At 38.9% G+C, this 12149-nt stretch overlaps 1 protein-coding gene across 3 annotated transcripts in view; it reads left to right on the forward strand.

Moving 5' to 3' along the window:
- The first annotated feature begins 1886 nt into the window (after positions 1 to 1886).
- Positions 1887 to 12149, forward strand: part of Map2 (microtubule associated protein 2) — a 288875-nt gene continuing 278612 nt past the window's right edge. For all 3 annotated transcript variants that reach the window (XM_048808433.1, XM_048808437.1, XM_048808436.1), the window contains exon 1: positions 1887 to 2151. The gene's annotated coding sequence lies outside the window, so the exon portion shown is untranslated. The remainder of the gene's footprint in view (positions 2152 to 12149) is intronic.

Here is a 12149-nt window from a genome sequence, read left to right on the forward strand (position 1 = left end):
TTTGGTTGACTCAGTGAACCTCCAAGGTGGAAGAAACAATTGGTTTACAGACCAAGAGTGGATGGGCAGGTTTGTTTTCAATGCCTGAAATTACTTCTGTTTACATTAAGCTCAGGGTCAATGCAGACCCAGGGGAATTCTGAAAGAAGGAAGGTAACAGGAGCACTTTCCTTTTGGAATGTGGTCCCCGTATCAAATAGCCCAGAGGAAATGCAAAATACCCAATAATCAGACTAAACAGGACCCAAGTGATTCTCTTAACATCACCTGCGTATGTGGGCAGGTCATGAGTGTCCCCTAACACTGGCAAGACTCCTACTTCTTCCTCCTGCCCACCTACTGTATATTGTTTCCTTGTTTCTAAAACATCCTTTTCAATCAGGCCATCTCCTGGGGAGGAGCCCTGACTCCTCCAACCTCCCAGCTACTGGGTGTGCCCTTACACTTCCAACCTGGCTGCAAGCCTCACTGGACTGTGAGATGCAGCTGAGTGGGGGAGCAGTGCAGAATGTGAGGTGTGACTTTGGAGGCCAGATTTCTGTATCCTCTTTGTGATGGGTTCTAATCTTTGCAGTCTCACATCATTGGGTCTCTTGGGGAAAATTAAAGGAATTGGACGAAATGCCTACAATATTAACTCTAATATTTCATATTCTCTGATTCTGTAATTAAATGTGACAAATCCAAATTATAACTACTGTTTCATCAGTACTGTTGAAACTGTTTAAGTCACACCTTGCTATCTTGACTGACCTTAAAAGTACCTTCTGAGTACTTGGTATAGACATCTGAGGTCATTCTAAGTTGCATCTTCTCTTACTTAACATCTCTGGTTAGAAAGATTTCATGGTAAAAGAATCATGTTTTTTTTTTTCTTTTTTCAGTTGATCATTTTGCTTTCAAAAGCATGTAAGAAGTGTTATTTTTTTTTAATGATGACATTTCAAGGTCAGAATTTTGTGTTTACTAATTCCTTGTATTTGAATCATTCATCAAAGACCCTTCTTATTTGTTTTCTTTTTATAGATGCGGGAAGGGTAGTACTGACATTTTTGGTCCCCAGCTGACATTAATACACTGAGAGGGTAAGGGGACTGTCTCTGGTGGTATATCTGGATATCTACAACAGGGTGTTCATGGAGGCAAGGATCTTTTCATTGATGGGGTGTGGGGGTGAGTGTCTGTTTTTTCACTGATGTTTCCACAGTGCCCACAACAGCGTCTGTCACATTAGCAGGTTTCTATTAAGCATCAGTTGAATTGATAATTGAACAAATGCATTTGATTATGGCAGAGCTGAGTCTAGAATTCTCTACACCCTCAGTCATTGCTTCTTTAGTACAGACAAGAGTTGGCCTACGTTCTCGCACACCCCCAATTTTCCTTTGTCATTTCTTGATGCACCTGTCGTTATATTATTAGACCAGGTCACTGAGCTTTCTCCATTGAGGGGGTCTCTGGAGCCCCTGCCTCACAGGGATATTTGGAAGGAAAAGAGGGTCGTCAAAGGCGGGCTCCTCCCTGAGAACCTAAAGCTAGTGTCCCGATTTCCCAGGGAAGGTCTGCTGTCCCCTATGCTTAGAGCGTTGGTCTCACTTTGCTTGGTGGAGGGTCACAGTTGTCTAGAGAAAGGTCCTGCGGGGAGGACGCCCTGTCCCTGCACCCCCAAGGCCTTCTTTGGCCTTGGCTGGGCGGGGCTCTCCGAAGCTCCCAGCCTCGCGGTTGTCCCCGCTGGGCAGCCGGCTGGCTGCGGCAGGAGGCGGGGCCACCGCGCTCCCCCTCCCCGACACTGCGGCGGTGGCAGCGCCAGCCCAGCGGCGGCCGCCCACGGGCTCGCGGAACCGGGCGGGACCTGCGCGGGGCGGGGAGGAAGGGCCGGGGCGGGGCGGCCGCGCTGGGAGCCCGCTGCTGGGGCGCCGCGCTCAGACTGGGCGGGCGCTCGGGCTGCGCGGGCTCTCGGCGGCAGCGGCAGCAGCAGCAGCAGCATCCTCTCTGCCTTTTCTTCCCTTCCGCTTCTTTCTTTTCCTTCTCCTCCTTTCTCCCTTCTTCCCCTGCCCCGTCCCCCCCTCAACTTCTCCAGAGGGCCAGAGCCCTCCAAGTCCGTGAGCAGTGGCAGCCGCGACCGTGGGTCCGTTCTGTTATTGCGCCCAGGTAAGGGATCCGTCCCCACCTCTGGTCCCATTAGAGCGCCTGTCCTTCAGCCTCGTTCTTGGCGAGGAGGGAACCTCTGCCAGGACCCAGCGGAGCGAGGTTGTCTGGTCCGCTGTGACTTGGAGGCAGTGGGAGGGTGGCGGACCTGTCCAGTCTCCCCCCTGGCGGAAGCTTGGGGCCCGACCTCTCCAGGTGTCAGTACCCAGCAGCGGAGCGAGCGCTGGCACCTGGGCTCTAGATTTGTAAAAGAGCGAATGACCTTGTTAGGTACCACTTTGAAACGACTGGAAACTTGCGCCAGGTAGGATTCATGTTTTGAGAGCTAATATTACCTGAGCTGTAGAAAGAAGGACCGTGAACTAGACAAAGATAATGGGGAAAAGGAATTGGAAGCAGAGGATTTTTTTTTTTTTTTTTGCCCATCCAGGCGCAGAGAACTGCACACTGACAGGGAGGGAGGGAGGCCTTGTCAATTTCAAACCATTTATCCCTGTAATTCCTCCAGAGACAGCTGGGAAAGGAGGACTGATACATGTTTATAATTTTAGGAAGATGAAAATCGATGTCTGGTCGCGTTGGAGGGCGGGGCATGAAGAAATGAGTCCCGTTGAGATGGAGCTTCCACAGCCCCTTTTTCCTCTTCTTTTTAAATGATGGGGGTGGAAAACTGTATATACTGTCCATTTATTCTTTTCTTCATTTCTAAAGGCTTTCTTTGGGTAGGGTGGGGGCTACTGTGCTGACTCCCTTCCTCCCCCAACCTGTCTTTTGTTTAGGATGGAAATTTCAAGAAAGAGTGTTTGAGGGGCCCAGGGAGAGGGGAGGTGTGTGTTTGGGTGTGTGGGGAGGGGGAGGGAGTAGTAAAGAGACTGGAGTCAGAAAACACCATGCTTGAACCCTGGAAATTGCTGTCCTAGCACCAGGACTTCAAGATTTTATCAGAAAATAAAAAGCTTTGGTTAGCAACAAGCTCCTTGGTGACAATTGCTGTATGCCATCTGTTGTAAGACCTTAGCATAATATGCTTCCAGAACACAGACCCTTTAAAACTCAGTCAGTGTGAAACCTTTTTGTTTAAGCGTACATACACATATGTAAGCACACATATATAACACACTATAAACATGTTACAAAAGGGAGTAAATACTTATTGTTTTAAGTTTATCTTAAAGGGTTTGGGATATTTTATGAATGAAATTTGTAGTGCAAAACAAAAAATATTGTTGGGTGATAATATAATTTGGGATGTGAAGTAATGTTAGCAAAGAACTAACTTAAATGTTAAAAAAATATTTCTTTTCAATGATGGTGTGTTAGAGGAAGGACTGCAAATTGAAATTGAGGCTTGCATCCACAGTGAGGCGATGGAGAACAAAGCCTTTTATGTGAGCCACATTATGCAAAATGTCCCTATGATGAGCTGCAGGTACAGCCCAGTTTAAAAGCATAGCTCTGTCACCCTGTCATTTTAATGTGAGCAATTATGATTTTTTTGGCAGTCAAAATAGATTGAATAAATAGAAACTCTTTAGAATGCTTTTGATTTTATGCCCATGAGGAAGATTATAGCCTTCCACCTGAATGTAACAAAAACACTCCTTTAGCTGAGCAAAGTGGGTTTTGGTAGAAATCCTTTTGAATTTGTAAATCATGGGTGTTTCAATCACTTTCCTCCATGCACACAAAGCATCTCCCCTTCAAGAAAAGGTAAAAAGCATTCTTTTTCTTTCAGTACTGTTATTTGTGTGTATGTGTGTGTGTGAGTTGACAATTAATTTTCTAGTGATTTTATCTGATTTTCACAGGTTTACATCTGCTTGTCTGATTTGGATATTATCAGAGCTCTTGTGGTTCTATGATCTGTGGTATATGCTGCTTATCTGTCATTTAATTTTTTTTTATATTTCACAGTTTTTATGTCATTTAATTTCCAAAGTTTTTTTTTTATTGTTGTTGTTATTTACTTGCATCAGTGGGAAATTGCTTAACATACACCCGAACATATAAGCAATGTAAAAATTGTGCTTCCATTTAAAAAATAATATTTCAAAGGCATTCATTATTTTCTTTGTTTCTCTGTTGTCTGAACCACCCACCCCTTGTTATCAAACCCGTTTCTTCCTGGCTGTGCCTGTGCTGCTTTAGGCTTCTAGTTATGTCTAGACTACCAGAAGCAGAGCCAGGATTTGTTCACTCTCTGTGACAACTCTTTCTCAGGATGACTTGTTTACAGCACCTTCTCAGGGAGGAGAGGGAGAAAGAATGTGCTGAGAGAGCATGACCCAGTGAAACTGGCAGAGCCATTACCTCATCAGAGTAGGTCCTGCAGCCTCACTGAGGGAGCAGGCATCCTCTCAGTGGAAACCAAACCCCAGAAGCACACCCATCTGGGGCAGAAGCTTTTCTCTTCCCACAGCTGCCTGCACTGATGTAGCTCTGCTGAGGTTAGAGGGATATTTTCTCTTTTATGTGTTTCTCTTCAGGGATCTTGAACTTGGTCAGAAATATGCAGCCAGAAATGAAACTTGGCACAGAATCCTCTAAGCCTGAAGGAATAATTTCATTCCTTTACCCCTTTTGGTTTAAACCAATTTGCAAATTTTCAGAATATCAGAAAGAAGAAAAATGCTTATTGGTATATTGCTTGTTTTATGTTGAATTTTACTAGCTATTAGATAACAGACTGGACTGTTGTGCTTTTGACAAACACACTTGTACTGTTGGCATATAAAGTTAAGTAGTTATTACATTCTCTTGGGTGTGTACATGAAGGTAAGTTTGTCTCTGAAAGATGTGTCAATGTCCATGTGAGATGACCAACTTGGGGATTTTAGAATTCAAGTTCGTAACTCTGACTGTTGAATTCTTTCCAGTGCTTAATATCCTCTTGACAGATTACAATAAAGAATCTAAAATAACAGTTACAGTAGAAGATGATACTACCCAGATCAATACAACTCTCCCAAATGCTAAAAGTAGTCAATTTAGGTAAATCACTAATTAGTAAATGCATAAACCTAAAGATAACAGTTTTGAGCTCTTGCCTTTATATAGATGTTAAAGATGCTAATAAACTCTTGCAGTCATATGTGATTATCTCAGATGTGTTAGCTCTTTTTGTTTTTTCAGTTCTACATCTTTACTATTGTCTTTGCCATGATCTACTACATCTAGACTTTTTCATGTAACAGAAGTATTTTTATCATTTCACTAAATTTTTTTCCCTCCTCTTCACCATTCTGTTTCATTTGTCATTTGAACGTTAGACTTAGTTTTTCTAGGTGTTCTGGTTTCAGTGCTCAAACTTTCTTGGTACAAATTTGCCCTTTATCTTTTACTTAGGGGAGCATTCATTCCCATTTATTCATTCATTATGAGAAATGATTTTTTTTTTCTCAAAGAATTGTTAGTCCCAGGAATTGACTTCAGCCACCAAAATCAGTTGAAAAGCTACAAATTAAGATGAAGTGCATAAAGGGCCCAAACTTGCCTGCAGATTTGGGCCCTTTATGCACTTCATCTTAATTTGTAGCTTTTCAACTGATTTTGGTGGCTGAAGTCAATTCCTGGGACTAACAATTCTTTGAGAAAAAAANTAAATGATTTTTTTTTCATCGAAATGAATTGATTAGATCCCAGGAATTGACTTCAGCCACCAAAATCAGTTGAAAAGCTACAAATTAAGAGCAAGTTTGGGTGGGTGGGTGGGTGGGGTAGGGAAAGATGAGTAAGGAGAGCAAAGTCTCCCCTGGTTCATGTTTGTCCCTACAGGATGAAGATGAGCTTGTGTCTGTGTTGGTGGAGAGGGGAGAAATCTGTTTTGCTTTTTACCTCAGTGTAACATTTTGTCCCATTCCTTCCCTCATCATTGCTTTGAACAAAGACCCTGGGTGCTTCCTTGTAAACATGATACAGGATGCTTATTGGAAGCCATTCTGTAGTGAATTAAAAATTTTAAAACAATGTGAACATAGTTGACTTTTTATGAAAAACACTTTGAATCTAATTTTGAACTTTTTGAGCCTTCCTGTTGGAAAGCTAAGCTATCCTTCAAGTGGTACTACTTTAACTGTGATATCTTTTACCTATACATTTTAGTGGAATTTTGTGGAAATTTAGACAAAATAAAGAATTCAAAATCCTCCTTCAGTGGATTGTTGCTGATTGTGCTTATACTGTGGACATAGAGGAAAGGTTTAAACTCTTTGTTTTCCATTAAAACATACACCCGAGGGAGCAAATTCAAAGATATATGTTTTTACATTTTGTTATGTTAACAATCCTTTTAGAGCAAATAATTTATTTTTAAGAGCACACACCACTTGGTTACTTCTCTTCATTCTTTTCCTCTTTTCTGTCTTCCCTCTTTTTTTCTCCATTTTTTCCTTTCCATTCTTTCTCCTTTTCTTCTTTTGCTGATTTCTTTTGATTTGTATTGCGGGGTGGGATCACCGATTAAGGGAAAATGAAAATACAGCCTGCTGTGTTGGTTGAAGTTGATTTTTCATTGTATCGGTATTTCTCATTTAACATTCAGTCTTATGCTAACTTCTTTTCCTTCTCCAGGTTTCATCCCTACCATGGTATCATCTTTTCACTTATTTTTATATCTCCTAGAATTAAACAATCTTCCTTGTGTGCCAACCTTGGATCATATGCTACACCTCAAAAAGATCTTTCCAAATTAGGAAGAAATGTTACTACTTTGTTCTTCCCCCATTAATCTGTACCCAAGTTTATCCAGTGTCCATACTTTATAGATAGCTGCTCATTGCAACTGTGCCCTCATCAGCTTTCTTAAAACACTTTAGAAAAAATATGCCGGCAAAAAAATGGTAGATCTGTACAACTAATGTTTTCAAACTGAAAAATTTGATTGACCAATTGACATTTCATTTTTTGTTTCACCTGACACCAAATAAAATAGTCCAACTATTTTTTTTTAATTTAAAAGCTAAATGAACTAGCAAAGTCATTATGTGTCATGCAGACCATTGTCTTCTTTTTATGCTAATTAGCTGATTCCACTGATATAAACCTAGTAAGTCAAGCACTGGCTACTCTAGTATCAATCAGTAAATGTTGAACCAAATTTATTTAGTTTGAATTAAAGTATTTCTAATTATATTAGTCTGTACAACATTATTATTTGTCTTGACTCTAACTCAAAATGATTGAAAAACACACTTGACTATCCATGAGGATATATAAGCACTTAACTGTCTAGGTCCTTTAAATATATAGAGAGATTTCTCTATTCGTTTAAGAGAATACTCATGTCAGTATGAATCCTTTACACTTATTTATTAGTGGATGTGTAGATGGCTACCTTGTTGTGCTGTTGGAACAGTTGTGTTCACACTGCATTGCATTGTGAATGGGTGGCACTGCTACTCTATTGAACTGATAGGAGAAAATGCTTTTGTTGACTAGAAAATGATGCAGCATCATTTTGATTGGCATTAAGGCAATTAAATGTATGCTCAGACTTGAAAATTTACCATTTTATTTGGGTATCATGCCTCTCAAAATTGGAATTTAATCTTTCATAGAGTGTTTGTTTTTGAGCAAGACAATACTTTATATAATGTGCTACTTATTTTTTGTTTATGTTTACATGAGACACTACATTCTTTTGGCCCACTACTTTCTGGCCCACTTTGTAAAACAAGAAGGTTTTTAGAATTTACTTATGCATTCTTTTCAGTTTAATATGTTATTTTGTATATAGCCAAGAAAAGATCTTTTCTTCAACTTATTACATTGTGTGTGTGTGTGTGTGTGTGTGTGTGTATGCATGCGTACTAGGGATCAAACTCATGACCTTGCACATGCCAGCCAAGCCCTCTACCTCTGAACCACATTTCTATCCCACTTTGTACTTTTATTTTATGTTTCAACAAAAATTTGCAATCTGTAACATAATTCCTTTGCCAGGTGGAATCATAGTACCTGATTAGCCTCACGACTTGATCCACCTTCTGTGTTTCATGAAGGGCTAAAAGGTGGTGTAGTAGGAGCATTTTTGTATGTGAGGGCATGTGTGATTATTCTCTAAGACAGAGTTAGCTAATTGTGTGTATGTATGTGTGTGTGTGTGTGTTGTTTTCCACAGTTAAAATCAACTATTATATAATCAGTTGATTTAAAGAAAATTAAAAACTATACGATTAGATTAGGTTCCACATAGGTACCTCTGGTATTCAATACAATGTTACATGAAAAACAATGATACACAAAGATCATTAAAAAAATCCAAGTGGATGAATTTCAAGTAAGTAGCCCTTTATATCCAGGGTCTGATTCAACCAACTGCAGATTGAAAATATTTTTTATAAGAATTTCATGTGTACTGAATATGTACAGATTTTTTTTCTTGTCATTATACCCTAAACAGTATAATATATTATACTATATTACATGTTATAAGTAATCTAGAGGTACTTAAAAGCATATGGTAGGATGTTTATAGATTATATGCAGATATCATACCATTTTATATGAGAGACTTTAGCATCTGCACATTTTGATATCCGTGGTGTATCCTGAATCCAATACCTTATGGATACTGGGAGACTACTATATTACTATATTTTTCCTTTTTGGAGCAATTTTGTCCTGATTCCATTGTTAATTATGGAAATTTTCTAAATTGAAATACTCATTTTATCTTTTAAAAAGTGCAGACACTTGCTTTTTCATAGAAAATGAGTTGATCTTCATTTAAATAACAGAAGCCAGCGCTGATGGAACTTTAGGAATTTCGCTACAAAGAAAGCATTAAGTACCCACTAAAAGCTGAATCCTCATGAAACAAGGAGATAACTACAACCTAGAGTTTATTTAAACCAGCTTTGCTCATCTTGTCTCAAACTGAAGTTTGCCTCATTCACAAACTTCTTGGTGAATTCTATTAGCACTAAGTGTGGACTTTGTCATTTCTTATAACATGGCCCATGATTCATGTGAGTATTTAGGGTATAATGAAAAGGAGCAGTTTCTTGTTTGTTTTTAAGTTCCTGTAGCTTTCAAACTCAATTGGTGATTTCATGATTTTTGTTTGTTTTGCTTGGAGTAGGACCATGTTAAATGAGGGTGGTCAGTATCAAAATCGGAGCTTTGAATGACTCGTACAATCCTGGACATTCTCTTTGCCTTATTTCAGCTTCTTTCCAAAGAGTTTCCTGTGGATTTGTAATAAGAACCTAAAGTTCTCCATTAAAAAACAAACTGTTATTGAAAGTGAGTAAACTGACTTTTAATAAAATATTTTCCTTTTGATTTCTAATATATTTATATTTTATATGATAGAGTAGCTCTTTGTAACCCTATTAACTAGTGGCTTAGTTGGGTTATGTGCTTACATATCTGGAAAAATAAAATAATATAGTGTAATATTTTATAGTATCATTAAATGTAATCTTATTAAAATTAATTTTTTAAATTGACAAGTAAAAATATGCATGTATTCTTTTCTTCTGTACCTCTGCCCCATAACTAAGTGGCAGTCATTATCAAAACTTGCAAGTTACATATCAATTCGAGGATTATTGCTGAGTAAAAGGGATTATCAGGAGCAAAGGCTGTGAACCTCTAGTGTATACGTAAGTAAACTGAGGCAGGGAGCAGTTTAGTGACTTCCCTGAGGTGGTTACTTGTGAATGCAGAATAGACTCAGTAATTGGAGCTCAAACTCGGGACTGACCATGAAAGACCCATCTCATTCTGACTTTCTACTCTTATTTCTGATTGTATTTCTGTTCTTTGAGCTAAGGGTGGAGTGAGGTGGCAGTCATATCTGCCCAACTTTGTGACTCAACTGTGAATTTCACATGGATATAAAAGAGGGAGGGACTTGGAATTTTAGGGCCATTCCAACCAACTCCATGCCAGCTTCACTACTGAAAGCACCGAGACTAAATCTGATCCAGGAAACACAAGGCTCCTGCTTCAGGGCCATTCCTGTGGTTTGGATCTCTTAGGAGGGCAGTTTGAACTCTAGGGATGTGTGCCCAGAAGGGGGACAGGAAAGCCAAGGAGCTTTTCTCTAGGCTTGAAGGTTAATTTGGTCTGTATTTAAACTTGGTTCTGTGTGCAAGAGAACTCAACAAAAATAGCCATGTTGAAATTTTTTTTCTGATCTATAGCACCATGATAATTTCTCAGAAATAGCTTTCCGTGTGTTCCCCCAGCTTTGACATTTTTAGCTAGAGGAAGTGAGTGAGAGAGGCTGTGCTCCTGTGTCTGCCTGAATCCCACTTTCCTTCCTACTCTTGCCCGCCTTCCTGTTTCTCTGCCTACAACACTCCATACTTCTTTCTTTTTCTTTTTTCTTTTTTTTTTTTTTTTGCTTCTTCCAGGGAGACAGCAAATTAAGTAAGAATTAGGTATTGCCATGGTTACTGTGTTCAGTAGCACTACACCTGCACCCATGCTGCTTAGGCATTGTAGAGTCTTAAGTTGACAAATATTTGAAAGGCATGAAGAGAATCTTGGAGGAAAAAAAATAAGCAGAAACCATGCTTAAATATTTAAAGAGAAATGTATTCCTAGTCACTGAAAACTGAAACTATATCACTATCTAGGGAGTGAAGGAATTCTAATGTTATTCTATTAGAGAATGCCATAGACTGTGTCCTAATTCTCTAGATGAACATGTTCCATCACTCATCTGAATTGGAGTGAGATTTTTGTTTTTTTAACCACTGAGTAAATGGAACAGAATTTCATATAGTATTTCCTAAACACATTGGTGAAAGAAAGAGCTATCCATACTTTTTTCTAAAGTGTCTTTAAATACAAATATAGAGGAAAACCATCTTAGTTGCACTTCAGGAATCAATATTTATGAATGCTGATTCTTTCAAGTAAGCTATTCTATGCTTTTCTTGGATGTGGTTTATTTTATTTGATTGTCTGAACATTAAAATGATGTGTAAAAAATTAAATATTGAAAGCTTTTACTAAAAAACATTCTTACTTGGAAGGATTCACTTTGATTCTCTTCCACTTGAACATTAGGCTCATACTCTATAATTATTTCTTATAAAATGGCCCATGATTCATCTGAGTTTTTATTTAATAAGTGGTTATTGGATCCCTAATATATAGCAGGCACTTTTCTGAGTGTGGAAGATACCAGGAATAAGCATACAAGTTCCTGCCCTCGTAGAACTAACATGAACTAACATAGAACTAACATGCCTCATGAGACAGAATTGTGAAGTAAAATAAATAAATAAATAAATGAACATTTCAGATACAAATGCGGGAGCTTGACTTTGGTGGGATGGACTACCTTTAGAGGCAAGAGTAACGAAGACTGGTGAGCCATGGGATATTTGAGTTTCCAGTCAGAAGGAATAACCTCAAAGCAGAAGAAACACCGCGTATTTGAGAAGCAGAAAGAATAATGGCATTAGAGTCTAATGAACTTGGTAGACAATAGTAGGACAGCAGATAAGAGCAGAAGGCTGGTGCCAGACCACCTGTGTCCCCTTAGTCACAATGAGGAAGATGACTTTTATTTGACTTCTAGTGCACTCTAATTTTGGAGGTTATAAAAGCAAATGTTTTTTTTGAGAACCTCATGAAAGCTTTTGAAGATTAATTATGTCTTCTGAATCCTTCTAGGTTGATCTGTATCTTATTCAATAATGCGTTACATCACAAGAGAGGAATAATTTAGAAAATCAGAAATCGATGGTAGAGACAGGAGTAGACATCTGTTAACTTGATCTAATGTGATGTTATGGACACATGTAGCTCAAATTGTATTGTTTTCTTCAGTTCTTGGAGAATTACGTGTTTGATTAATTTTAACCATCTACAATCTTTTTGTTTTTACCCAAAACTAAGTTTTAAAAAGCATTGTAGACCTGGGGTTGTGGCTCAGTAGTAGAGTCCCCTGCCTCGCATGTGTGAAGCACTAGGTTCAATTCTCAGCACCACATATAAATAAATGAATACAATAAAGGTCCATCAACAACTATATATAT

This window comes from Marmota marmota, unplaced genomic scaffold, assembly GCF_001458135.2.
Source record: "Marmota marmota marmota unplaced genomic scaffold, marMar, whole genome shotgun sequence".
NCBI classification, from domain to species: Eukaryota; Metazoa; Chordata; class Mammalia; order Rodentia; family Sciuridae; genus Marmota; species Marmota marmota.